General features: G+C 43.7%; 1 long non-coding RNA gene across 1 annotated transcript; it reads left to right on the top strand.

Moving 5' to 3' along the window:
* Positions 1-310: 310 nt before the first annotated feature.
* Positions 311-13,010, top strand: LOC143840209 (uncharacterized). Its single transcript, XR_013232066.1, has 5 exons — positions 311-737; positions 3,747-3,831; positions 5,659-7,782; positions 10,103-10,315; positions 12,524-13,010. It is a non-coding gene; the product is annotated as an uncharacterized LOC143840209 (long non-coding RNA).
* The last annotated feature ends 13,354 nt before the right edge of the window (positions 13,011-26,364 follow it).

Genomic DNA, 26,364 nt, shown 5'->3' with positions numbered 1-26,364 from the left:
TTCACAGTTAACAACCGTGAAGAACATATCTTGTACAGCTGACAGGATTCCCCCCCCCCCTTCTCAACTGGTAAAATGGTAACCACAAACACATATTCAATCGCATACGTTCTTACTGAGGTTAACTGTTCAAAACACACTTCTTTTTGTTACTGTAACTTACTGAGACACTGACTTGATCTCTCAAACTGTATTTGGATGTTGTGACACAGTTTACTAATTTAACAGAATTAACTTTTGCTTTATATTCCCACTGTCATGATGGTAGTTCATAGTCTAAGGAAGAGTGCTTGCACTCGAAAGCTCACGCCTTGAATAAATCTTTGTTGGTCTTAAAGGTGCTACTGGACTCTGACTTTGTTACACAAGTACACAGAAGCAGAGGCACTCATGGACTGACTGACCGAGAGAAATTCTGTTAACTGACTCTAACAGACACTAACTGACAAAACACAACAGTTAGAATTCTCCCAGCATGCACTGCCCCTCTCTCCAATATGTGTGCAAGGATGCAAAAAACAAAGAACCAAACACACACACACACACACAAACCCCAACAGAAATAAACTGGAAAAGATGTTTCCTCAAACAAGCTGATTCAAGACCATAAAGGACTTTCAGAATAAGTACCAACACTCTGGATCCAACACAGAAGCAAGGAGTTGATGCAGAAATTTTACAGCGTACTCTTTCTAGCCCACACCAGAAATCAATCTGAAGGCGGCATTTCGGACAAGGTAAAACTTCTGAACACCCTACAAGGAGAGCCCCATGTGGACTGCATCAAAGTGGGATGTTTATTAGGTCATGCCCTATAAGGGCCAAGGCCTTCAGTTCCAGGAAAGGGTGAAGCCAAAGCTAAGACTGTTCACCACCAGCAATTTTGTCTTGTCTTTACAGAACTTCCATTTGTTCACCCTTTTCCTATTAGATCTTATCCAGCTCCTTGTGCAGAGGCAGGCTTCTATGTATGTATTATGATTTGGATCTAGATTCTTAGTCTTAGAATGTAGATGTTTGTTCACACTACATTACTTTTAATTTGATATGCACTTAAAATTCATCTCCATCCATATTCTGGCACAAATAATCATATTTTACTATGCATGACTAAAACTGGATCAGGGCAAATGAGCTCTATTAAAAAGCTTAATTTATTACAGTGCTCTTCACTTTAGCCTAAAGGAAAGAGAAATAGGGAGGAAGAAGATACATAGTCTTGTCTCATGATGGAGAAGGGATCAGAGCAATCCTAAACATATCCTTCTCTTTTGAAGGGTACCAGTGGCTTTAGATGAGTGTAGTTTTTAGGATTGCACCATTAAGGAGAACAAAGTTTGAGTCCAGTGGTTTCTTTATGACCACCGAAGTTTTAACCATTAGGGAGAGATTGTCAGCCAGACTCAAAGATGGATCAACTACACTGGGCTTTGTGTTTACTCAATCAATATTTTTTTCCAGAGAAAAAGTAACAACTTTTCCTTGGTGCTATAGTGCCAAAAGCCATGGTCATGTAATTCCTTCCTTCCTTCCTTCCTTCCTTCCTTCCTTCCTTCCTTCCTTCCTTCCTTCCTTCCTTCCTTCCTTCCTTCCTTCCTTCCTTCCTTCCTTCCTTCCTTCCTTCCTTCCTTCCATTTCTATGCCACTTTCTATCCTATCAGGGCAAACATCGCAGCAAACATTAAAAAAAAATCTTTCAAATTTCAAATACGATCAAAATGATAACATTCAAATAAAAACATATAAACAGCACTAGAATGATGCTGATAATTGTTAAGAGAGTATGCCAGGGAAAAAAAAAACAATTTTTCACCTATTGGCAAAAGACACAGATGGAGGGAGATAAACAAATCTCCTGGGGGGGGGGTGGAGTTCCAATGTTTTGGTGCCATGACAGAGAAGGCCTTTTTTGGGTTGCTATATGTCTAGTTTCAGATGGCCCTTCACGTGATCCTTAAGGTATATTGGTCCCAGACCATAAAGTGCTTTGAAGTTTAATACACATAACTTGGATTGAGCTCAGAAGCAAACTGGAAGCCAATATAGGCAGAATGACACTCCCATTTGGGAGTGGTGGCATGGAAATCAGTAAATAAACAAACAAATAAATAAAGCTAGAGCTAGAACTATATAGGTCATCGTTGCTTACATGAGGATAAAACCCTGTTGTGGACTCATTGCTGGGGCGCATGCAGAGACATTCAGTGCCAAGGGCACATTGGGTGAATCTCTATTCTTACCTCCACATCCCCTTTTTATCCCCCCCCCACACACACACACTGCTGGTGGCCTTTTAAAAAACATTTGTAGATATATCTCTGTAATGAATATCAGTATTAGCTATATACCTACTTCTGATGTAAAAAAGGTGAAAAGCTCTGCAATTGCAGTGCTGGTGTAGAAAACAGGGAGATCAGATGGCACTGGGAATGTTTTGGTAAGAATTTTAGAAATCTGCACTTTCTTGTCCACATGTGGGACAACTGCTTTCACACCACCGTATCTGGAAAGAGTAGAGCCAAGCTGGTTCTGGAAGGATCAGACCAATGAGAGAGGGCAGAAGGCAATGGAAGGACCACGGGTAGAGGATGATTTATGGATACTTTGAAAAACTCGTTTGTGATCCAGAGCAGAGAAAACTGTTTGTGTGGAAGCACCCAGCATATGCTTCACACACAGGTGAGCAATTATAAATATTAACCTTAATTTTACAGCGAACAAGCCTTTGTGGTTTAGCATAGCCCCCAGAGCCAAAGTTAGCCAAAAGTTCTTGGAATTTTAGGAAGCATAATTTATGGGGAATGACGTTAGTTCATTTATGAGAATCTTTGTGGTTGTCCAAATAAAAGGATTGCCTGCATAAGCCTCCTATAGACAGATTTTCTCCCCATGCTTTTAAACTGGGCTGTTCCCCAGTGCCAATTAATTTCCTTGTGATTTAGCCAGCCGAAGAAGAACAGGTTCTGCAGCTGAAAATTACATGTCTTCTGGCATGGATTTATGGAAATTGAAAGAGATCTTTTAATAGTAGGCATGGTAATGCCTCTTTCTGGCTCATAGAGCGCACTGAGAAATAAGGCCTAGTGTTAGGCATTTCATCTTTTCATAGAGCAGCAGTTATGAGCTGCTGAGACATTTGTTTTGTGAAGGTTTGCCCAGATAAAGAAATGAAACCAAAAGAACTGAAGATCATCAGTCCTTAAATATTATATCAATACATGTAACTTCAGATTTAGTGTTACTGCAGCTCAGTGTGTTACCCTGTGGTTGACTGGGCTGCCATCTTTACATATCCCATGTTCTGTATCTGTTATAAGGAGATATTGGATGAGTTTTCTTGCTCTCTTTAGTGGCTGGCCTTATCAGTCTTCCTGAGTTCAAGAGTTTCCCCCCCCATGTGAATTCCCACTGTCAATGCTATTGCTTGGTATCTCGATGCAAGTGGTGGCCATGAACTGCCTTAGAAAATTAGTCAGCTGTGTCATTTCAATTAAAATAGAAGCTTCCATTGAGAACTTGTGAACTTAGGCAGATTGTAGGTGGGACAGAAGGGCCTGTGTTGGTGCTTGGCTCTTGTGGCCCTTCCTTGTATGCCCAGTAAAAAGCCAATCACCATTTTGAGACCAGGAAGTGAATTTCTTCTAGGCCAGACTGGCCAGGGATTCTGATTTGTGGGGTGGGATTTTAGGAATATTGCTTGATTGGGCTACCTTCTCTGGCTTACCAGTTCTTCCTTTTCACCATAGGGGCCCCAATTATTTTATGGTGAGATAAGGCAATCAGGTAGTCACCTTTCCATTCTCACCGAATGAAGATATTCTTCTCTTAAAGGTATTATTAACCTTAAGAATTGTTCCCCAGTGCTATTATGTAACCTCCTTATTCCAGCTATTAACGATCATTTCATTTTTATATTATAATCACTTTCATGGCAACCAATTATCCTGCCTCTCCTAAGCAAAGGATTATGAATTCCGGTGGGAAATAAGTAAGAAGAGCAGTGAGAAATTTAAAAAACAGATCCTATTTTCATCAAAGTGACTGTAGTAATAAAAAAAGAGGGAGGGGAGACAAAGTGCGTGAGGAAAAGAAGGGTTTCCATGGGGAATATTTTTCAAGAATGGCTGAATTCTTAGGTTCTATTTAAGTGACAGCTGATACATAATACACTCACTGTTGGCTAGCCACTTCCTACCAGTTTGGGTTTCATAGCTGCATAATTGCCTGTGAGGATAAGCAGCAGTGATAAGTGATGAGCCTCACATCCTCTGGTTATCTAGCGACAACTGAAATTATCATGTGAATAATGTGTGAGGTCCTTCTTTGGAGCAAGTTATTTTTGTCACTTAGGCATCTCCATCCCCACGAGTAATGTGGGCACAAATGTAATAAGTGTTATATGGACATCAGTTTCACAGAAAATGTACATTGTCTGGCCAGTTGTTCCACAGAGGATAAACAAATGCAGATCTTCGCTATGAAGCAAGAGGGCATATGTCTAGTACTGGATCTGAGGCAGGGCTGCCATCAAACAGTCACAAAACCTGTTTCCAGTGCCAGGGTTGAAGACAGGTATAAACATAATGATGATGCACTGAAAATTCACTATCCCAAGCTACATAAGGAAAAGCTTGCAGACTTCCTCATACACTACAGGTTTGTCCCCACACTGCAAACAACAAAATTGTATCTGCACAGGTTCCTGTGGCCAAATTACTTTTGCAACTTGAAAAGCAGATTCTGCGTCAATTCTTGATTTTACCCAGGGTTGCTGATATGTTGCCCAGCTTCTGTTTGGGTTTGGGGCCTGAAACATGAGTCACCCATACTGTGCAAGGGCTCTCTTCTTGTGTGCCTGAAGCTGCTTGGGGAGCAGAATGCCTCTAAGGAGTGCAGAGTGTTTTCTGTTTGCCAGCGGGAAATCCCACCAGTTCCATGCTTCTAAGCCATAGGGACGCAGCTGGTAGACAGTCAGAACAGATCACGCTGGGCAGGACTGATGCTGAACCAGTGACCTGACTAAGCACTTCCGATGGAGCATACCTGGGGTAACACTGACTGAACTAAAATGAACTTCACTGGTGCAGCGTTTGGGTTGAATTGACCCAAAGTATCATATCACATAAAAGCAGAGTGTTTCATTGAGCATGACACCAACTGGAAAAAAAGTGTTATGTCTTTGGCAATACTGAAACAGAATGGTATCAAAGATGTCAGAGGAAAATAGAAGAAAAATGTCAGTGCAATCATGAGATGTCTGTGTGATCCGCATAGGATAACTCTGCATAGGATTGCACTGTAAAATCACATAATTGGGTCAGTTTTTACCATATATGCTCAATTTGTTTTCTGTTCTATGCACATGTGAGAAGAAATGACCCAAGCACTGAAACTGATAAAGTGTGTGTGTGTGTGTGTGTGTGTGTGTGTGAAACAACACAGAACCAAGGTTGAAGAATATGGGAAAAGGAATGGTAGAAGACCAAAAATGAAGTTTTGCCACTTTTCCTCATTGCTCAAGCTCCCCCTTCCAGCACCAGCAGTGTCATTTTAGCTTGAAGAACCATAGCTTGTAGTTAAAATGGATGGACTAAGTCTTTAGAAATCTTTCTTGTCTCCGTATTTTAATTCTACCATGTTTTTCGTCAACTGTTCTAGTGAGACAGAAGCACTGTGGAGTGACTGGCCCAAAGTAGTCTTCTCTGGTAATATTTACTTTAGCTTGTATTGTTTTTTTAAAGCCCACTGGAGTCCTTTTAGATTGAAAAATATTATCTGGCGGTTCCTCCAGAGGACGGGGGTCAACTAGGACACATCATCATTACAGACAGAGGGCAAAAGTGCTGATGTTAGGGAAGCAAGCGTGATCCCCAGGCACAGTTGCTTTGCAGCGCCAATGCACATCTTGTCCGCGCATGCCCCCGGAGAAAAACAGGAAGGGGAGTAAAAATGGAAAACCCAGTTCATTTTTCCTTTGAGACATTTACTAAGCTATTGGGCTGTTAACAGAGCTGGGTTGGTGGTTTTCTGTTTTTGTTTTCTGAGATTCTGTGAATGGCAGGAATAAGAATCTTGGGAAGTCTCAGCCTCCCCAAATAATTAACCCTCATCGAGCGCTGTTGCTGTTTATTGTCACATTCTCACCCTGAAGGCATCTGAGCTGATGTAGAAGCAGTTTTTAAAACAAACAAGATGGGCATCTGAAAACAATAAAGCTGTAAGGTATATATTCCACAAACACAGTAAAACTCCAACGATGGATGGTGGCAACTGAAGGAAGGGGACAATAACAGGGCCTCCAGATGATCTCTGTAATCTGCCATCAGCAGTTTCATTTCACATTGTAAAGTGTGCATTAGGTTTACTTGCTGGGAGAATGACAGCGGTGGAAGGAGGTGGGCAGACTTCCTTGGGAAGGCATCCCCCCTAGGTGACGGCAACAGTGCTTTTGGACCTAACAATTATTTCATAGGAAAGCAGCATAATGAAGAACTGAATCTCTCTCTCTCTCAGATCTCAGGGAAGGGTGAGTATGAGATGTCAACTATGGAAGAGGATGTTCTCAAAGGTACTTTAAAATTGGGCTTTTCAGGATTGCTAGGAGTCTAGACCTATAGTCATGTACACCAGCCAAACTGGCTAGACACTATGGAAGAGAATAATTAGAGACAAATCAGGAGTTTTAAAAAAAAACAACACTCCCAAATCTAAAAGGGAAATGGGACATTTCAGTTTCCCAGAACATTCAGTAATAGACTTAAAGGTTGCAATACTTCTACAGAAAAGTTTCCAAAAGAGACCCCAGCAAGAAGCCATTGAGTTCAAATTCACACGTAGAATTGATACTGTCTTAAAAGATACTCCTTGCCTGCAGCATGCTCATTTTTGTTAAAAATAATTAATAGTCTCAAATAATTGATTAGCTAAGTAAAATCAATGGATTTTTAAATTTAATTAATGTCAACATCTAAATTATTATATTTTAATAAAAAGATAAAATGGAGGCAAGATTCTCTGGTAAAATTTTTAATTGTGTACTACACCTAAAATAAACCTAACACATTGTTGAGGTGTACCATTTGCCAGAAAATTAATGCTCTGATTTAGGAAAGCTAACTAAATGCCTAGGCCTTCTTAAGCACATGGATATATCTGAATCACATGTGATCAGAGTCATCCAGAACAATACTATTAGACCTGCATCCATTGGGGATTTGGCTAACTCACTACAAAAGGTAATTGTTTTTCTTAACAGGGTTAATACACTAATTAGATTCACCCCACTTTGCAAATTCTTCAGTAGTTAGGAGTAGTTCACAAGTACTTTAACAGTGTATTCCAAAATAGTTTTACCCTTCTAAGACCTCTGGTTTCATCCCTGTTTAGGATAGCATTGTGAGTCATTTCTCTTTTGATTGCATCTTGTTTTCATCCCTACTCAAGAATATGTCATAATGATTACCTGTATCCAGGGAAACTTGGCATCTGACCTCCCTGTGTCATTCTGCAGGGGGTTGGACTAGATGACCCTGGAGGTCCCTTCCAACTCTATGATTTTATGATTCCAAGACTTTGGGTATCATCTGTTTCTACCAACTGAATGCAATAGTAGTTCTCAACATATGATGGGAATTAGAGCTGTTCTTCTGTCTATGTAGCTGATGCTGCTTTTCCTTCTATCTACAATTCAGGCACACTGTGCTATGAACAGTACAAGAAGTTCATGGTGGAACAAACTTTTTGAACCAAGGCTGTTACCTGCCAAGGACAATAAGATGAAAGGTAGGTGTACAAAGGTAGGTTAAGCCATCTCAAGGATGCTCTCATTAGCTTTGCTGCTGGCAGGAAAACATCTCTCTCCTTAAAAATAAATATTCGGCCCACAAATTGTTAGTGTCATTACAATCCAAATGCATGCTCATTCTGCATGAACCTGTTTAAGTGTCATGACAGAAAAACCTTCACAGATGAATTTCAGAAGTCTTGCCTGCTTGATGATGAGTAGTTCTGCCATTAGGACAGGCCAAGGGCTGTAGTAGACCTGCAGGCGAGAGATACCTCAGACATCTGCTTCAGACATCTCTAGTTCAAGGATGGCAAACAACAGGCATCTGTAAAGACTTCCTCTGCCTGTGAGCCAGAGCTAGTCAGAGAAGAAAATACTGAGATAATGGTCCAATAGTCTGGACCAATGGTTTGGCTCAGTATAAGACAACTTCTCATCATCTGGGATTTCCTTTAAATTAACATATCGGCAGCACAATCCTTTGCGGAATTATTTAAGCCTTTCATTGATTCCAAGGGCTTAGGCTGGAGCAATTCTATTGGACTTAACAGTCAATCACCTTGCACCAAGTCATACCCTGGGCTAATGAGAAAAAATTCAACCCCCATCAAAATTGGCCCAGACATCACAAAGGTCAATTTTGCAGTGTACAAGTGTATAACAGGATGGCCAATATGGGCTAGACGACAGGGGAGCTTGGAGGCAGTCAGAAGGTGTCAAAGAATCAAAGAGTTACTTGCTGCTGGGAAGGGGAAAGATCCTGAAAGCTCTTGTCCCTGCTCTTCAGGACCCATTATGCATGGGCCAGAATGCCCGCACTGGCAGCAGCAGGGCATTGGGGAAAATCCCCGATAATGCATGCCACCGCCGCCAGTGTGGGCGTGTCCTGGCCCAGGCCCTTGGAAGACCCGCGTTAATGAAACACATGTTCTTCTGGAGTTCCAGGATTCCTGAGGGCACAGGCGAGGGCCAGGCCATCTGAGCCCCATGCATAATTGGAGAAGCCAGGCTTTTAGCCCTTCTCCTCCCCTGACCTACAGTGTCCCTGCAGGGAAGCCTCTCGCCTCTGCTGGCTCTGCGGCTCTGCAAAGCCGACAGGGGCAACCCCCTGCCCCTGCCATGGTGGGAGAGCAGCATGCTGCTCCCCACCATCCTGCAGTGGGGGCCCCTGCCCCCACTCCCCCCCAGTCACTGCCGCTGCTTGCCTGCACTCCCAGTGCTTCCAGTCGTGTTGTGGGTGTGGGGCTACCGCACCGGGACAGCTGGCAGAGCTCCACCCCGGTATGTACATGGGGGAAGGCAGGGCTTTTTGCCCCACCGCAATGGCATGGTGGCAGTGCGGAGTATCTGCTGCCATGCATAATGGGTCCAAGTAGGCTGGCCAAGGACAGCAAATGCATGGTGGTAAGGCAATGATGGAAGAACTGTTGTCCTACCTCCCAGGGTTGGGAGTTTCTCAAGACACAGAGGTCTGATGCAATGCCTGCTGTCTGCAGCTCCTGAAAGGGGAACAAATGGTCAACATGTACTCCTCCTCATTGGAGGTAGACTTTAGAACCCAGGGCCAGAGGCTGTTCTGAAATAAGGAAATGTATTGAAGAAAGCGCTGTATTTATATTTGCACGCACATGTGCATGATGGGACCTTTTGAGTATCTGATGAGTAGCTTGGTGGCTTCATTCCAGCCTGCCAGCTGTTTGTTCTGCCATTTCAGGTTGACACAGGAAGCAATTAGAGTTAATCCTATTAGGCATGCTACATGGAAGATTTGGGAACAAAGAAGGAGCTGGCTTGGTGCTTGCTCTACATTATCTATTTCCCTTGCAGCCAAGAACATCATTCATCTGCTTTTAGACACTAATATAACACTTCCCTTGTCTGCTAAGGATTTTTAAAGGAAAAAGGCCATGCTAGTTATTTTGACACCGCTGTCTTAATTTCCTTGTTCCCTCCAAAGTAGGATGAAAGAGCAGCCCTGTGACTGTGTCCCTGCTTTAGGAAACCTGTGTGATGGATGAAAAGAAAAGACTTGACTGGCTCTTTTCCTTTCAGGGGAGCTTTCTTGAGCACAGGTTGATGCTAGCGATCCTGTCCCTATAAGAGCAGCATTGAGCCTCTATCTGCTCTGGAAGCCCTTGGCAAGGCAAATTGTACAGGCCCCAATTCCTTCTCCTGGCCATTCTGATAGATCACCATTTGGTCATTGCTATATATATATAGGAATGTCAACCCTACTCTTGCCTTACCTTTTTTTTACCATTTAAATTAATAAGTGCTTTACTTTCCTCTAATTGCTTTCCGGTTTCATTTTTCAAGGTTATTGGATGGTAAATTTTACAAAGCAGAAAACAGATTTGAAAAGATCCATTTAGCACAAATGTACCTGGCCTCAGTATTATAATGGAAGGAGGGACTTCTTCTGCTCTTGAGACTGTAAAGCTGATTGGAAAGGACATTTGCAAAGGCCACACAGATGAGTGCTGCTACTGCTGCCTGCTGCTATTAATAATCCTGTAAAGGTGAAGAAAGGTATTTTTATGGGGGTGTCAGTGGTGAAAGCCAGCTGCAAGTTTCTGATGTTGTGTGAGAGGCCACCCTCCCCAGGTGTGCCAGCCTAGATGGGCACACTAACAACTGTGCCTCTTGCTCCCTGGTAGGCCTCCATATGCATTGGTAGTTGTTTGACAGGCAGTCTGTAAAATCCCCAAACCAGGGACCAGTTCCCCACTGGGATATCCCATCATCAATCTGCATCACCCAGGACAAGGCAGCACCCAACAATTGCAGAGGTTTCACTTGAATTGCTTACATCACTACTCACAGCCACCTCACAAGATCAACAGCCATCTGCCAGCCAGACTGGATCACCAAACATTAACTCCACTTGCTTCAACTCAGCCTCCAGTTCTGCTTTCCAGCAGTATCCCCATCTGTTGGGAGAAAATATGTCTTGTCCGCTTTAATAAAGACTTAATGATCACAGATTTTCATATGAAACAACATCCCAGTAAGCCTCTAGTGAAGGAAAAGGACACATTTTCTCCAGGTGGTTGGCAACCCTAAGTGAAAAACGAGGGAGGTGGACAATGCAACACCGTGTTAGGCAAAATCCACATTTATTTCCTTAGGAGTTACACCAAGAACATGACTACCTTGAAAACATCTCCTAAACTGCACATAACATGATTTCAAATGTACTGTTGCCTCTTCAGTGTTTCTATTACATAACACTTGGGGCTGAAACAGTCAATAAGGAGTGGCATCCAAAACATACAAGTTCAAAGACGGAGCTCTGGATAAAAACACCATCTTGATAAATCTTCTTTAGTTGGCCGATTCAATTCACTTTCTTGCTTACTCGGGGATTTGAACTTGGGGCTCCCTCCTGGTCCAGTTTTCTCTTCACTACACTACTTTTGTGCTTTCATCTGGAATAGAGGATAATATGGTATCCTCATCAAATATAGTATTAATTTTCCCCAGTGTACTTCAAGAAATCATTTTTCTAACATCCTTCAATATAATTTGCAAAAGATAATTGCATCCCTTCTTCACAATACAATACATGAGAGGAAGAACGTCATTGGATCAATTAAATGCAAGAACTGGCGATTTAAGTATATATTATTACTATCACAGAGTTACGTAACTTCTTTGTGTTTCTCAGAGTGTGTGCAATTTTTTGTTAGTGTGGACAAAGGGAAAAATGGAGTCTGTTTTTCCAATATAATTATTTATATTACTGGCATTTGGTCCATTTTTTATTTGTGCAGTTATTTTGCTAGCTGTAAAATTTTCCCAGGTCATATCAGCAAGACAAAATAAAGATCTTATTGGCATTCTCTAGTGAGTTTCAATGTTTGGTTTCGACAAAACATCCCCTCTTACTCCAAATATGAGCCAAACAGAACATGTGCCATTTTTCACAGTGAAAATCATCATTATTGTGCCTCATATATTTCAGCACAAAGACTAGCGGAAAAAATACATGGCGAGTGTCAAGGAACTACACAGCTAGGCAGAACCTGAATATGGGAACAATCCCTCTCCTCTATCACAGCTTCACGTTCTGTTATGACAAGTGTATTGTATTGCTGCCGCTTTCAGCAAACAGGACGACAATCTGTTTGTCCCTTCATGGTTTTTGCTGAGAGCTGAAGAAAGAGGCCATTCCATTTTTCTATTTGAGTGTGCATGTCCAGTAATGACTACCCTGCTCTTCTTTGTCCAAACAACCAAGGCTTGAAGAAAGCTTGACATTATTGCTAAGCACCACATCAGCTCATCTGTTTGAGGATGCTGCTTTGAGCCTTCTCAGTGGTGAGCTGTGGCAGGGCATGGTGTCCATTGCTGTGCCTGGACTGGCTCCTTTCACACATGGGTGATAGAAGAGTGTTCTCGACAGGCAGTGCTGTCATTGCTTGGGTTTGGAATCACTGGCATGAAATGCAGGCTTCTGTGGTAAAGGAAGAGTGGTTTCTTATTTCTTTCCAGTTCTCTACTAAGAATCGATTAGCGACAAAGCAACACTAACCTTATGCCTGCATGAGTCTTCGGCCAGAGCAGTGGGACCATTACTTAGGTCTGGCTGAGATGATGCATGCCTCATGTGCTCCCAAACAGGACAGACTCTGCTAGAGGTATAGCACAACAAGGGAAAAACAGACCCTGCTGAATCCTTGTGCATATCTCTTGGGTGGGGAAAATATTGATCTGTTTTTTTCATTTCAATGGCAGGTGAAAGGAGGTTTCTTCCTTGTTAAAAAATATAAAATAGCCACAAACGCATCAGATTGTGGGAGTCACTTTATTAAAGCTCATAAGTGGCAATAAGCATATTCTGCTGATGTGGACGGTGCCTTTGTCTATCCTCCTTTCCCACCACGAATGTCATCCATCTTGAAGCTGGGCCTCTCTGGACTTGGACTCCACAATAGCCTTGATGGATTATTTTGTCGTCACCTCTATGAACTCTCATCATTCTCTCTGGACTGGCGTCTGATTGATCCCACTTCACGAAGTAGCCGCAGTTGCTCCTGATCAAAACAACAGTAATCACTGTGGGTGTCATGCATAGAACAGCCATCCATCGACCCTCGCACCAAGGAGGAGCACCTGCACACTTGATTTGGGGCGTAATGGGCCTTCCTTGCAAAAGCGAATGAAAGATCACAGAATGTGGATATGCCTGAATATGGTCTGTCGGCTACACTTTCTCTTTCAACAGCACGTCTTGATGTTCTGTTGGCAGTGCCAATGTATTGCCCACATTCTTAGAGTGCTTGCACTCGAAAGCTCACGCCCTGAATAAATCTTTGTTGGTCTTAAAGGTGCTACTGGACTCTGATTCTATTCTTTTGTTATGTCATTCTTTTCTATGGATATCTCTGTTTTAAAATGCTTGATTTTTTTTGGGTAGATTTTTAAAATGAGCTATAGCTGACCTGGATGGCCCAGACCAGCTTGATCTCATCGGACCGCAGAAACCAATCAGGGTCGGCCCCTGGGTAGTACACAAATGGGAGACCACCAAGGAAGCCTAGGGTGGTAAGGTAGAGACAGGCAATGGCAAAGCACATATGTTAATCTCTCGCCTTGGAAACCCTCCAGGGCCACCATAAACCAGCTCCAACACTGAAGCAACAAATTGAGAATGTATATTTGTTACAGCTGCAACCTGGTTGAACTGAGGTTGCTTATCCCATAGAAACTCTATGCATTTTGGGTTGCAGCAGGAGGAAGGAAACAGGGAAATCATTTTTATAGGTGGGGTCCAGACCCAGAGATCCTGTGGCAAGTGTTTCAGGTGGTAGATAGAAATGTAGGCTGGTTCAGCTTTTACTGCCATCATAATACCAGACATAGTGTTTTTTGGAAACAAATCCTACAATATGGACTGTCTAGACTTAGACAGATAGTGGGATGAAATTATTAAAATCCTGATGAAATCTTGCTAGGACTTACCTCCAAAGATGTCTTAATATATTTGAAGTTGGGGAGAGGAGCTTGGTAACAGGAGCTGTAGAATAGCTGCTCAGCTATGGATGCAGCCTTTCTCAACTTTTTTACTGTTGGGAAACATTCTTCAGACTTTGGCAAACCCCAGAAGTGGCACCATTGTGCAGAATATGGTTGGAAAGCATAGCTGTGTCCATGCCCACCTGGGGCTCCTCCCCCGCCCACCCCCTCTTTGGCCATGGGGGGCATGTCAACGTGACCATATATGGTCATATCACCTGATAAATGTTTAACAAATCTAAAAATATATAACAATTAATTCCCACCCATTCAGGAAACTCTTCCAGGGCCATCAAGGAACCCCAGGATTTAACGTAACCCTGGTTGAGAAAGCCTGCATGGAAACGTTGCCACATGACACAAAGCATTCAAGCCTGACAATCTTCAGTTCCACCACAAGATGGCGGAGTCCTCCTCCTCTTGAACCAGGCCACTTACTAAAGTTCTTTATCACTAAAGCAGCATTGAAAAAAATGCTCCTCACAGTTTTCACGCCAATATTATGTGTGCAGCGGCAGGCTCTGACTGAAAGTTCAGTTGAACCGAGCAGTGCATATTGATTAAAACCTCAGGCTGCTAGTCTGATTGTAAGACTTGCTGCTTCAGCACAGATGTGCTTGCAGTGCCCACATAACAGCCGCCACATCAGCGTGATATCATAAATGACGGAGTTGGGCCAGGAGTTGGGAACCCACCCAAAAGCTTTCTTAGTTGGCCCTTGGAAGCCACACCAGGAAAGGAAATTTATTCCCAAAGCGATGAGCAAGAGAGACATTGCTCCCTTCCAGGGCTACCTCTCACTCCAGGTTTAGGATAAAATGCTCTGGCTTTTACTACTGAGTCTGATCGCCCATGAGGAGCTCTAAAGGTAAAGGTAAAGGTATCCCCTGTGCAAGCACCGAGTCATGTCTGACCCTTGGGGTGACGCCCTCTAGCGTTTTCATGGCAGACTCAATACGGGGTGGTTTGCCAGTGCCTTCCCCAGTCATTACCATTTACCCCCCAGCAAGCTGGGTACTCATTTCACCGACCTCGGAAGGATGGAAGGCTGAGTCAACCTTGAGCCGGCCGCTGGGATTGAACTCCCAGCCTTATGGGCAAAGCTTTCAGACGGCTGCCTTACCACTCTGCGCCACAAGAGGCTCTTCAGCTCTGCTGAGGAGCTCTGCTGGGTGTCAAAACATATGTATTGCTTCCATAGTACATTATATGAAGAACACAGTGGCCTCATGGAACACAAATATCAGCCAGTTTGTCATGAAACATGACATAGAATAATAGAGTTGGAAGGGACCTCCTGGGTCATCTAATCCAACCCCCTGTACTATGCAGGGCACTCACAACCCTATTGCTCATCCACTGTAACCTCCCATCCCTTTGCCTTCACAGAATCAGCCTCTCTGTCAGATGGCTAGCCAGCCTCTATTTAAAAATTTCCAAAGATGGAGAACCCACCACCTCCCAAGGAAGCCTGTTCCACTGAGAAACCACTGTGTCAGGAACTTCTTCTGGATGTTAGATGGAATTTCTTTTGAATTAATTTCATCCCATTGGTCCTGGTCCATTCCTATGGGGAAAGAGAGAACAACTCTGCTCCATCCTCTATATGACAGCCTTTTAAATACTTGAAGATGGTTATCAGATCCCCTCTCACTCATCTCCTCTCCAGGCTAAACAGACCAAGCTCTCCCAACCTTTCCCCATATGTCTTGGTCTCCAAAACCCTCACCAGCTTTGTTTGTTTATTTATTTATTTATCATACTTTTATACCGCCCTCCCCGGAGGCTCCTCTGGACATGGTCCAGTTTGTCAACATCCCTCTTCAATTGGGGTGCCCAAAAGTGAACACAGTACTCCAAGTGAGGCCAAACCAGAACACAGTAAAGCGGTACCATCACCTCCTGTGATATGGACACGATACTCCGTTTGATACAGCCCATTTGCCTTTTTAGCCACTGAGTCACACTGCTGACTCATGTTCAATGTATGGTCTACTAAGACTCCGAAATCCCTTTCTCACTTGCTACTGCCAAGACAAGTCTCCCCCATCCTATATTGGTGTACATGTTTTTCCTACCTAAATGCAGAATTTTACATTTGTCCCTATTGAATTTCTTTTTATTCAGTTTAGCCCACTTCTCGAGTCTATCATTTCCATGTTGCAGTGATACTGAAATGAAATGTTTCAGTAATATCATACTGGCATTGTCTAGAATGCATGGGAATTGTAGTCCATGGACATTTGGAGGGCTGCAGTTTGACTATCCCTGGTCTAGATGGGTTTCTAGTACTCCTACTTTTTGCTTTCTGAGTAATACCTGAATAAGGTTTCAACAGGTTTCAGCATGCCTCTGTTTTAGGGTTGCCAGATGCCCCCTGGTCAAAAAAAAAAAAGGGAGGGGTGTAGAGTTGCCAGATCCAGCCTGGGAAACTCCTGGAGATTTTAGGATGGAGCCTGGGGAGGAGAGGGATCTCAGTGAAGTCCAATTCCATAGAAACCCCCCCCCACCAAAAAAAAAAAGCACCCATTTTTTCCAGGGCAGCTGATCTCTGTCACCTGGAGATGAGCTGTAATTCCAGGAGATCCCCAGGTCCCACTTGGAGGCTGGCATCCTTACATCGCTAGCCTGTGAATTATTCTATATGCTTGAGCCTATAAAAACCTAATCTGGAAGACTCGGTCAGATATATCCTGTTTGGTTGATACTGTTGCGATCTACCACTAAGCATGTGTTGCAGTAGCCTCTTTCAAAGCAAAATGTGCCTATATGAACACTATAAAAAACTACCACAATTGCTACAAAAACAGCATTACGCTTTCCGAATGTGGGCTGTTGTACTTTCTTATGCTGCTTCGTGTCGGCTGTATAAATATCACGGCTGACAGTTTGATGGCTTCTTGTGCAACAATTAAAAAGCTGTTACTGGGCTCGGCTGAAGATCTGTGGCCTCGAGTCTATACAATCCTGGAACCAGACTGCAGATGTCGTTCAATATAGCATTGCGGAATGCTTTTTTAATCTACTGAATGGATCAAATGATCAATGTTTCCTCTGCCAAAAATGTCATAATAAATGCATATAGAAGAAGATCAGATCCACACTGGGCATCAGTATATAGACATGCCAAAGTAAGAATGACCGATACTGAATCTGACCATAGGCAAATGTCAGCTTACAGTTTTGGGGGCCCCACCCCAGACAACTGGGAGGCAATTGCCACCCGTAGCTCTATACATAGCTATGAAGCCAGCTTCAGACGATAATGTTCCACTGTTCTTTCCCCATTATACTCCCCCCCCAAGAAACCAATGTATTGCAGTTCTTTTCCGTAGCCATGGAATAGAAGCACCATTTCTGTGGTGTGGATGATCTTGGTGCTACTATTTGCACTGCCCTCTTATTTCTGCTGCAGTCACCTTAACAAGTTGGTTGTAGAATGTCATTAAGAATTACCCCTGTTTACAGGAAGAGAGGTTCAGATGGGTAGCTGTGTTTGTTTGTTTTGGAGGGCAGGATCTGAGGCCAGTAGTACCTTAAAGGCCAACACAACTATCTGGAGCATAAGCATTTGTTACTCAAAGCTCTCTTCTGATCTGACAAAATGAGCCTTGACTCATGAATGTGTGTGCCCTGGGCCTGGGGAATTGTGTTGATCTTTGAGGTCGCATTACCTGTTTAGATGTGTGTGCTTTCCAAGGAAAAAATGTAAAATATCTGAGATGGACAGTTTGTAATTTCTAGCCTCAAATACCACCCTGTTCCTAGAGACAGACTCTCCCCCCCCCCCCCAAGACCATCATGGACTGGGGGTAAGTCAAAGACCAGCTGCAGAAGGGAAGAAATGGGTGAAAATGGCTCTCTTTTTCACATATGGAAACAATAAAAGAAACCCAACCTAGAGACTCACAGATTTCTTGCTTACAAGGGAAAGCCAACCCTGAAATGGAGATATTTAAATCAATCCCGCAAGCTTGTGAAATGTGGTTCCATGCTGAGGTTTTCTGCATTTCGCATCGGTCAGCCCAACCACAGGGCTCCAACTGCTGTAATTCTGTAGTGTATCAAAACAGACCAGCAAGGTCATTCTCCATCTGAGAAAGGCTGAGTGCACAACCTCCCAGGATGACTGTCCTTCATAAGGCTCATGCAGTGACTTTGGACATCTCCAGTCCCTGCAGCTAAGCAACTGTTCCATGCTTTTGGGAACAAGCAATGAGCACTAAGCCCTTCTTTTTCTCCATGAAGGAAACACGTCGATGCAAGCAGAAGTGGGAGGGTCAGTTCTCTGCTCCCCATTCTTGCAGCCCCAGAGCTGCCTGGCATTTTGGCCCTGAGGAATCCACCTTCTCAAGGGCACTCAGGGAGTTGTTGGGGAGGGAGAAAGAGGAGATGATCCAGTTCAACCCACATCCACTTTGGATCCTGTCCTCCAGGTGTGATTTAAATGGTGTTCATGCTTCTGCTTTCATGAATAAATGCTGTTATTTGGGAGTACAAAACTGCAAACAGAGGGTATATCTATCTTACGGACTTGAATTTCTTTAAGAAACCAGGACCTCTCTAAAGAAAATCAGGAAACCTGAGTTCTGTGATGTGGACTTGAAATGAACGTCTAGAAAATAACAGCTCTCACAAGAATTTCACAGTTCACAGTATACTGTAAAGGGAATCATGACAGTTGAACTGATGTAAAAAGGAGACAAATTAGTAGATATGCCACACGTTTATAGGCCCTGGTTGAGGCCAGGAAAATTTCCCAGGGGCCCAGGATAATCAGCAAATTTATACCCGTAAAGTAAAGAGCACTGCGGAGGGCATAAGGAGATAAGCAGTCCCTCAGATAGGTAGGACCCAGGCTACATATAGCCTTAAAGGTCAAAACCAGAACCTGGAACTTGATACAAAAGCTAACTGGCAACCAATGCAGCTGCCGCAGCACCGACTGGACATGTGTGCTCCAAGATGACCTAGTGAGGACCCTTGCAGCTACATTTTGTATCAGTTGCAATTTCCAGGTCACAGACAAGGGTAGGCCCACGTTGTCTTCTTGGAATGAAGAGCACACCGCTGTGAACTTATTTCTAGTCTCGGGTACAGCACTGAAGACCGAAGAACTTTGAATCACAGGTACCAGTATGAATTGTACTTTAAACCAGGCAGGAGAAAAAGCTGAAGCAGACCAGGGCTAAACCAGCAAGAACTAACCCTAGCTGTTTCCCATTATGGAGATTTGATGCCAGCTAATTGATAGGAAACCCAGACAATACCGAAATACTGCTCCCAAAGTGTTCTCCCTCCTCAACTTTATCCTGATACAGCCCTGTGAGTAGGGTTAGGCAGAGAGAGAGAGAGAGAGAGAGGCTGACTCAAGGTCTTCCTTAGCTTTCCTAGGCCTTCCAGATCCTAGTCCAACACTCCAACCATGCTGCTTATCTCGGTGGTGAGCAGGATCTGGTTGAAGTAAGTTCACAATGCATCCCTGGAGTTATCTGATAGTTTATGAATGACCTGTGGTCAGTTGAGAATCCTACATCTACATTTAATATCTCATGCTCACTTACCTACAGACAAAATGTGCTTTCATTTGGCGATTAATCTTTGGTGCTAGCATTCACTGTACAAAGTGGTAAGTTACAGATTTTCCTAAATGTTGCCCCTCTGAATATTACCCTGATTTTCTGCTGGATATATAGGGTTGACCAGTGTTCCTGTACATCTAATGACCACTCTCACTTAAATACCCATCCCACATGACTTTTGTTGACATGGGTCCTACAATCTCCACCATAGCCTTTTGGGTAGTCTTCTCTCTTTCATCAGAGGAAATAGGACTGAAACCGTAATGGTTTGCACTAACATGAACTCTGAGGAATGTCTTCAGGGAGCCAAAAAAATGGCAAAAAATATCTTTGAAGGAAGGAACTGGGTTGTTGAGAGCCGACCTTAAAGGGTATGTTATGAGCTGGCCTATATTTCTTGCCAGAGCACCGAGTTGTTTCTAAGTGGCAATCATATTGGGACAGAGGTCCCTTCAATAACAAGGATAGGCCTAATTCCATCCTTCTCTGGATAAAACTATTCAGAGGTGTGCTGAAGCAGGTATTGTGAGAAATCCACCTAACACAGAATGTCCTTGGGGAAAAAGTTGCATGTTAGGATTCATCTGCAGGACTAGATTTGTATTAAATTGTACAGTGACCCGAAGTTCCTCAATGTTCTTGAGGTCACCGATGAAAACTGCACCATTCAGCTATTCAGGTTTCTGCTTCTAAGGCTTTTGGTTATTTTTGCTGTTATCAGCTGCATGTATATGGAGAGAGAGAAAGAGAGAATCCATCCCCTCCCCACCATTGTTATTTTGCTTACTCACACAGTTTTACAGAGACACTTATGAAATTGTCCCAGAAAAATGCCAGTAACCTTGCTCTATTAATGCAGTTAAAGGATTGCAAGTATGCACTGATACAGACAAGCAATACAATACACTGTTTTCAAGATGAACCTTCAGAATGTTCTCAGCATTTGGCTCAAAATCGCCCCTGTTTTGTTTTTTTTAAATTGAACTACAGTTCAAAACACACAGACATCTGAGATAGAGAAGCTGTCTCCCTCGGCTCCCTCGTCTCCCTAAGCCTTTTCTTCTTATGCCTTTCTTCCTCTGCGAACTCTGTCCTACATCTGCTCCCCACCCCCATGATGTCCCACTCAGCTTTGCCTGCTCTTCCCCTGACCCTTTCCACTTGATCCACCTCCCCACTGCCTTCCACCTGAGCAGAGACTGAAGGAAAATAACTCACCCAAGGCTAGCTGGTAAGCCTATGGCAGAAAATTCAACACAACCAGTTTATGGCTTACCTTTAATTCTGCTATACACTCTTAACAACTGAGGCTGAGAGAAAAGGATACAATCAAGGAAGGCCAGTCTGTGAGCCCATGGCTATGGTCCAAGTGTAATCTCTCTAGGTATAGGCAGCAAGTAATCCAAAAAGTGATTTTGAAAGCGAGATGAGCAGGGGCCAAGTCTCAGCCTTTCCTCACAGGACTTGGTCCCCAGGCCCCAGATCATCCTCGTTGCTCTCCTCTGAATGTTCTCAATTTTGTCCCTATCTTTTTTGAAGCGAGGCCTTCAGAACAGCACACAGTGCTCCAGGTGGGGTCTGAACATTATAGTATACAGCGAGACTATGACATCTTGTGATTTTGATGATGCCTCTGTTGATACAGTCTAAGACTGCATTCACCTTTTTTTCTGCTGCATCACACTGTCTGCTCATATTTAGCTTACAAGCCAAAAATACCCCAAGATCTCATTCACACACACTACTACGCAGAAGTGTATCTCCCACCCACTATGCATGCTTATCATTTTTTGTGACCCAGTTGTAGAACTCTGCACTTTGTTGTTGTTGTTAGGTGCGAAGTCGTGTCCGACCCATCGTGTCCGACCCCCATGGACAATGATCCTCCAGGCCTTCCTGTCCTCTACCATTCCCCGGAGTCCATTTAAGTTTGCACAGACTGCTTCAGTGACTCCATCCAGCCACCTCATTCTCTGTCATCCCCTTCTTCTTTTGCCCTCAATCACTCCCAGCATTAAGCTCTTCTCCAGAGAGTCCTTCCTTCCCATAAGGAGGCCAAAGTATTTGAGTTTCATCTTCAGGATCTGGCCTTCTAAGGAGCAGTCAGGGCTGATCTCCTCTAGGACTGACCAGTTTGTTCGCCTTGCAGTCCAAGGGACTCGCAAGAGTCTTCTCCAGCACCAGAGTTCAAAAGCCTCAATTTTTTGACGCTTGGCCTTCCTTATGGTCCAACTTTCGCAGCCATACATTGCAACTGGGAATACCATAGCCTTGACTAAACGCACTTTTGTTGGCAGGGTGATGTCTCTGCTTTTTAGGATGCTGTCTAGATTTGCCATAGCTTTCCTCCCCAGGAGCAAGCGTCTTTTAATTTCTTTGCTGCAGTCCCCATCTGCAGTGATCTTGGAGCCCAGGAAAATAAAATCTGTCACTATCTCCATTTCTTCCCCATCTATTTGCCAGGAATTGAGAGGGCCGGATGCCATGATCTTTGTTTTCTTGATGTTGAGTTTCAAGCCAACTTTTGCACTCTCCTCCTTTACCCGCATCAACAGGCTCTTTAGTTCCTCTTCACTTTCTGCCATTAGAGTGGTATCATCTGCATATCTGAGGGACTACTTGTCTGCTTATGCTCCCCACAGGGCACTTCACTCTACGGCACTAATCTTTTGGTGATCCCTGGCCTCATAGATATATGCCTGGCCTTGACCCAGGCCAGGGCTTTTTTGGCCCTGGCCCCAACCTGGTGGAATGAGTTCCTGGGAGAGCTGAAGGCCCTGATGGAGCTAGCACATCTCCACAGGGCCTGTAAAATGGAGATCTTCTGCCAGGTCTAAGGCTGAGGCTGGGTTCATAAGATGGACAAGGCTTCTGCAATCTCTCCAGAAAGCTCTTTGAGCACCCTTGGGTGCACACCATCTGGTCCAAGGGATTTGAACTTACCCAGTGCAGCCAGGTGCCTCTCAACAACCACTCTGTCCATGTCAACCCACCACCCAGACACTTGCCTACTACCATTCCTGGATGTGCCCATATTTTTCTGGGAAAACACAGAGGCAAAATTGGTACTTAGCCTTTCTACTGCATCTTCATCTAACAGTGGGCCTATTGCCTCATTTAACTTACATTTGCTCCTCACATATCTGAAGAAAAGTTTCTTGTTCTAGTGGACTTCCCTGACCAGTCTCAGCTCACTTCCAGCTTTGGCCTCTCTGATGGCTGACCTACTCTTCTTTAGAGGTCTGTCCTTCCCTCCACTTCTTGAACATTTCCTTTTTCTTCCTTAGCTCCTCTTGAAGTTCTCTGTCCATCCAAATAGGCTTCTTGGATCCCCTACCATGTTTCTGTCTTGCTGGAATAGTCATAGCTTGAACATGCAGTAGATCTTGTTTAAGGAGAGTCCAACTGTCACTTGCTCCTTTCCCATCCAGCATTCTTATCCATGGGATAAATCTCATTATGTCTCTGAGTTTATTAAAGTCCACCCTATGAAAGTCTAACATACACATTTGATTACAAAGTTCTTACTGTTTTCTCTCTTTTTAAATTGTCTCAGTCTTTAATTACATGAATTTGAATTTGGGTCTGAATGACCATAAGTAAATATTGATTGACTGATTGATTGATTGACTACAAAGTTCCTTGGCCCCTCCATCCCAAAAGGAATTCTAGGAGGACATGGTCACTCCCCCCCCCACACAGTGGGCACCTTGCTGTTAATAAAGGCAGCCCTAAGCAGACCAAAGTACAACTACCAAGATCCCAGCAAACAAACCTAAGTGAAAGCATGGGTGAATTTTTGCCCCATTTACAGATGGCCACTTGCCCCATTTACAGGGACAGAACCTTCAGCATAAAACAAAATATTCACTTCTGTCCTGGTTTGGGACATATGGAGGAGGAAAAATATGATAGGAATGACTGAAGGGGAGAAGGAGGGAGCTCCAAGGTCCTGAGAACATTTCCAAACTAGGTAACAGAGGGAAGGTAATTGGATGGGTATCTAGGTGGGCATATTTACCTGTAGCCTTAATTACCTCACTGAACGTGTATTGTGGCATAATTTCATAAGTTCTTTCATCTGCAAGGTCCTAAAAGGCCCTGTCTAGTTTCTCTCCCAAGCGAGTGCAGGGCTGATCTATCACAACTTCACATTTTAGAACTATCGTTCCCCATGGATGGTGAGCTTCTCCTCTGCCTGTCCATCTTCACATACTTCAGATAGCAGACTTTTAACTGAGATCAAGCTTAGATTGTTTAAAATATAAGGAAGGTTAATTAATAAAATTATTACATGTGTTCTGTTTGAGCATTCCAAGCTAAGGTGAAAATATGCAGTCTTCTGTCCCTACACTAGGGACTTCTCAAATGATGCTTCATTTAGACAGGTTAGCTTTAATTAAAACTGCAGTAGTCTGATGTTCATCATGACTTTTGTTCATCATGACTTTTGTTCTCATTACTTTTGTTCTCATTGCCCCTGATGCTACTTAGATGAGCAAGTTCCAGCAAAGATTCCACTCCTAAGGCTGGAGTCTAAATTTGTAGGCAGCAAAGAATCCAATAAGTAAATTTGAAGGGGAGGATAGCAGGGGCCAAGACTCTCTGCAGTTCCAAAGTAGGGACAAGATGGGGTTCACAAGTAAATGTTTAGTGCATCCCAGCTTGTGCTGTCAAGCACAGGAAGCAAGAGTCAGAGAATAAGGGTGCTTCTTCCTTGTGTCCTGGGAATTTATAACGTCTCCTGGGGAGTCCATCCCACCTGGGGTCATTGGGATTTTCCTGGCCCCAAAGGAAGAGATTACTTTATAACCATCTGGCTCTTCGTGGTCTCTGCCCCTTTTGGGTGTGACCAGGCAGCAGGAGGTGAGGTAGTACGCCGTTGTCCTGCTTTGGCTTCATTCATTAGCAGAAGGAAGAGCTGGAGCATTCTGTGCTGGGAGGTGGATCATGTCCCTCCTTTCGGCCAGTTACTATTCGGCAGCTGGGCTCCTGTACCAGACCGCCCAAACAAGGGGGGGGTGGCTTGGGAACAGCAGCTGTTCATGCCCACCCTGTCTGGGATGTGGATAGCTGGTTTCTGCTGACAGCAGTGGCTTACATGGGGCAAGGACTTGGAATTGGGGCAGGGATAGCTGCAGAGAGCAGCCCGGCAGGGTGGTGGTGGTAGTGACTGGGTTTTTCTCCTGGATATTTACCAATGGCCACAGCATCACTAACGCTGTTTCTGCTGTCTTGTAGGGCAGGCACAGGAAGGTGTGAATCTCCAAGTGAGTGAGATTTTCTTCCCTTTCCCAGGTTCCTCATGGATGTGCATATGTCTATTTTAAAGCAAAAATGGGGGCTGCTGACAAGATAACTGTTCTCTCCCTTGGGCTTTCAATGTTTCTGTTGGACCAGAAGTCAGACTGGGAATAAAAATACTGAACGCACTATAGGAAGACACAGAACAAAATCCCATAAGAACACCAGTCCATAACAGGAGTCCCTATGGCTGTTTGAGTCTTCAGAGGAAGGCAGGCTATAAATTGTACTATTACTATTACTATATTACTATTACAATTATTATTAATAAATACATGAACACTACACTGCTGGCATACCTCCAGTCAGTAGCCTGGGAGATGACATCATTTGCCCTCCTGCCACTTGCAGGTTCAGATTTTTGTTGAGCAGTATATAAATAGCCCTGTCTGGCCTTAGTAATAGGAGCTCGGTGTGCTAGAGAACAAACCGCAGTGAACATCTTGCGATGCTGTCAGCCATTTTGGTTCCCTATCGAGGATAATAGTGGGATATAAACATCTAAATACATTATGAAGGAGGCTTTTTGCAGACACACAAATGAGGGAAAGATGTTATTTCCTTCTTTTTTGTCAGAGTGGCAGGCAAGTGGCAGGCAAGGATTTGGTAACCTCTTTGAATTGTGGTAGGTCCTTCCCATATTTGGGCCAAAAGCCTAGCTCACCATAGCGGTGCCATGGGCTCACCTATGGCCGGTTAGCTCCTACTACTGGACACCATCTCCTCTGCTTAACTGACATAGCAGTGGGAGAAAAAGTGGGTTGAGAGACATCACAGACACTGTCATGTCACTTCCCAGTGACTGACCATGTCACTCCAGGAATTTCCTCTAATCTCTGGGGGAATTCTCAGAGTGACACAGAGTGCTATGATACCTGTGATTCTCCCCCTTCTCACCCCCCCTTCCAATAGTTGCTAGCTCAAGACTGGCAATTCTAGCTCACCACCATACTTACATTGATCTCAAGATGTTTAGGGAACAGAGTAATCTGATTGCCTAGCAAAGGCAAGGAATTACTGAGTCTGTGGATCTAACAAAATAGCTAATCATGCCAGAGATGAAGCTTTGCTCTAGACCACTTGGTCCAGAATCCTCAGCAAGGCCAGAGTCTGGGATAAATAGATAGTTCTTTGCTATATTGGCAGGATCTCTGAAATGTTCATCTTTTTCAGTGTCTTTCATCTTTTTCAGTGTCTTTTTCAGTGTCTTTATTAAGGTCATGGCCATAAAGCTTCTAGTAGAAAGGTAATTCAATAGATTGGAGGGTAGCTGTGTTGGCCTGAAGTAGCAGAACAGGGTATGAATCCAATGACATCTTTAAGACAAACCAAGTTTTAGTCACGGTGTAAGCATTCATGTGCATGAAGTGTGCTATGCACACAAAAGCTTGCACCTTGAATAAAACTTAGTTGGTCTTAAAGGTGCCATTGCACTCAGACTTTGTTCAAATATTTAGTTATTCAGAGCATTTATACCCTGCCTTTCTATGAACATTGGCACCCACAACTACTTGCATAAATGTAAAACACAGTTGCAATGAAATAATAACAACGGCTGTGGTAGGCTTGGCTGATGTGGGTTGGGCAATTTGTAGAAATTTTGGAGGTGGAGTCTGTAGAAGGTGGAGCTTGGAGATGGGAAGGACATCAGTGGGATCTTGTCAGATCAAAGGC

The sequence above is a fragment of the Paroedura picta genome, chromosome 6 (assembly GCF_049243985.1).
Source record: "Paroedura picta isolate Pp20150507F chromosome 6, Ppicta_v3.0, whole genome shotgun sequence".
NCBI classification, from domain to species: domain Eukaryota; kingdom Metazoa; phylum Chordata; class Lepidosauria; order Squamata; family Gekkonidae; genus Paroedura; species Paroedura picta.
This window is presented reverse-complemented; position numbering and strand designations above follow the sequence as displayed.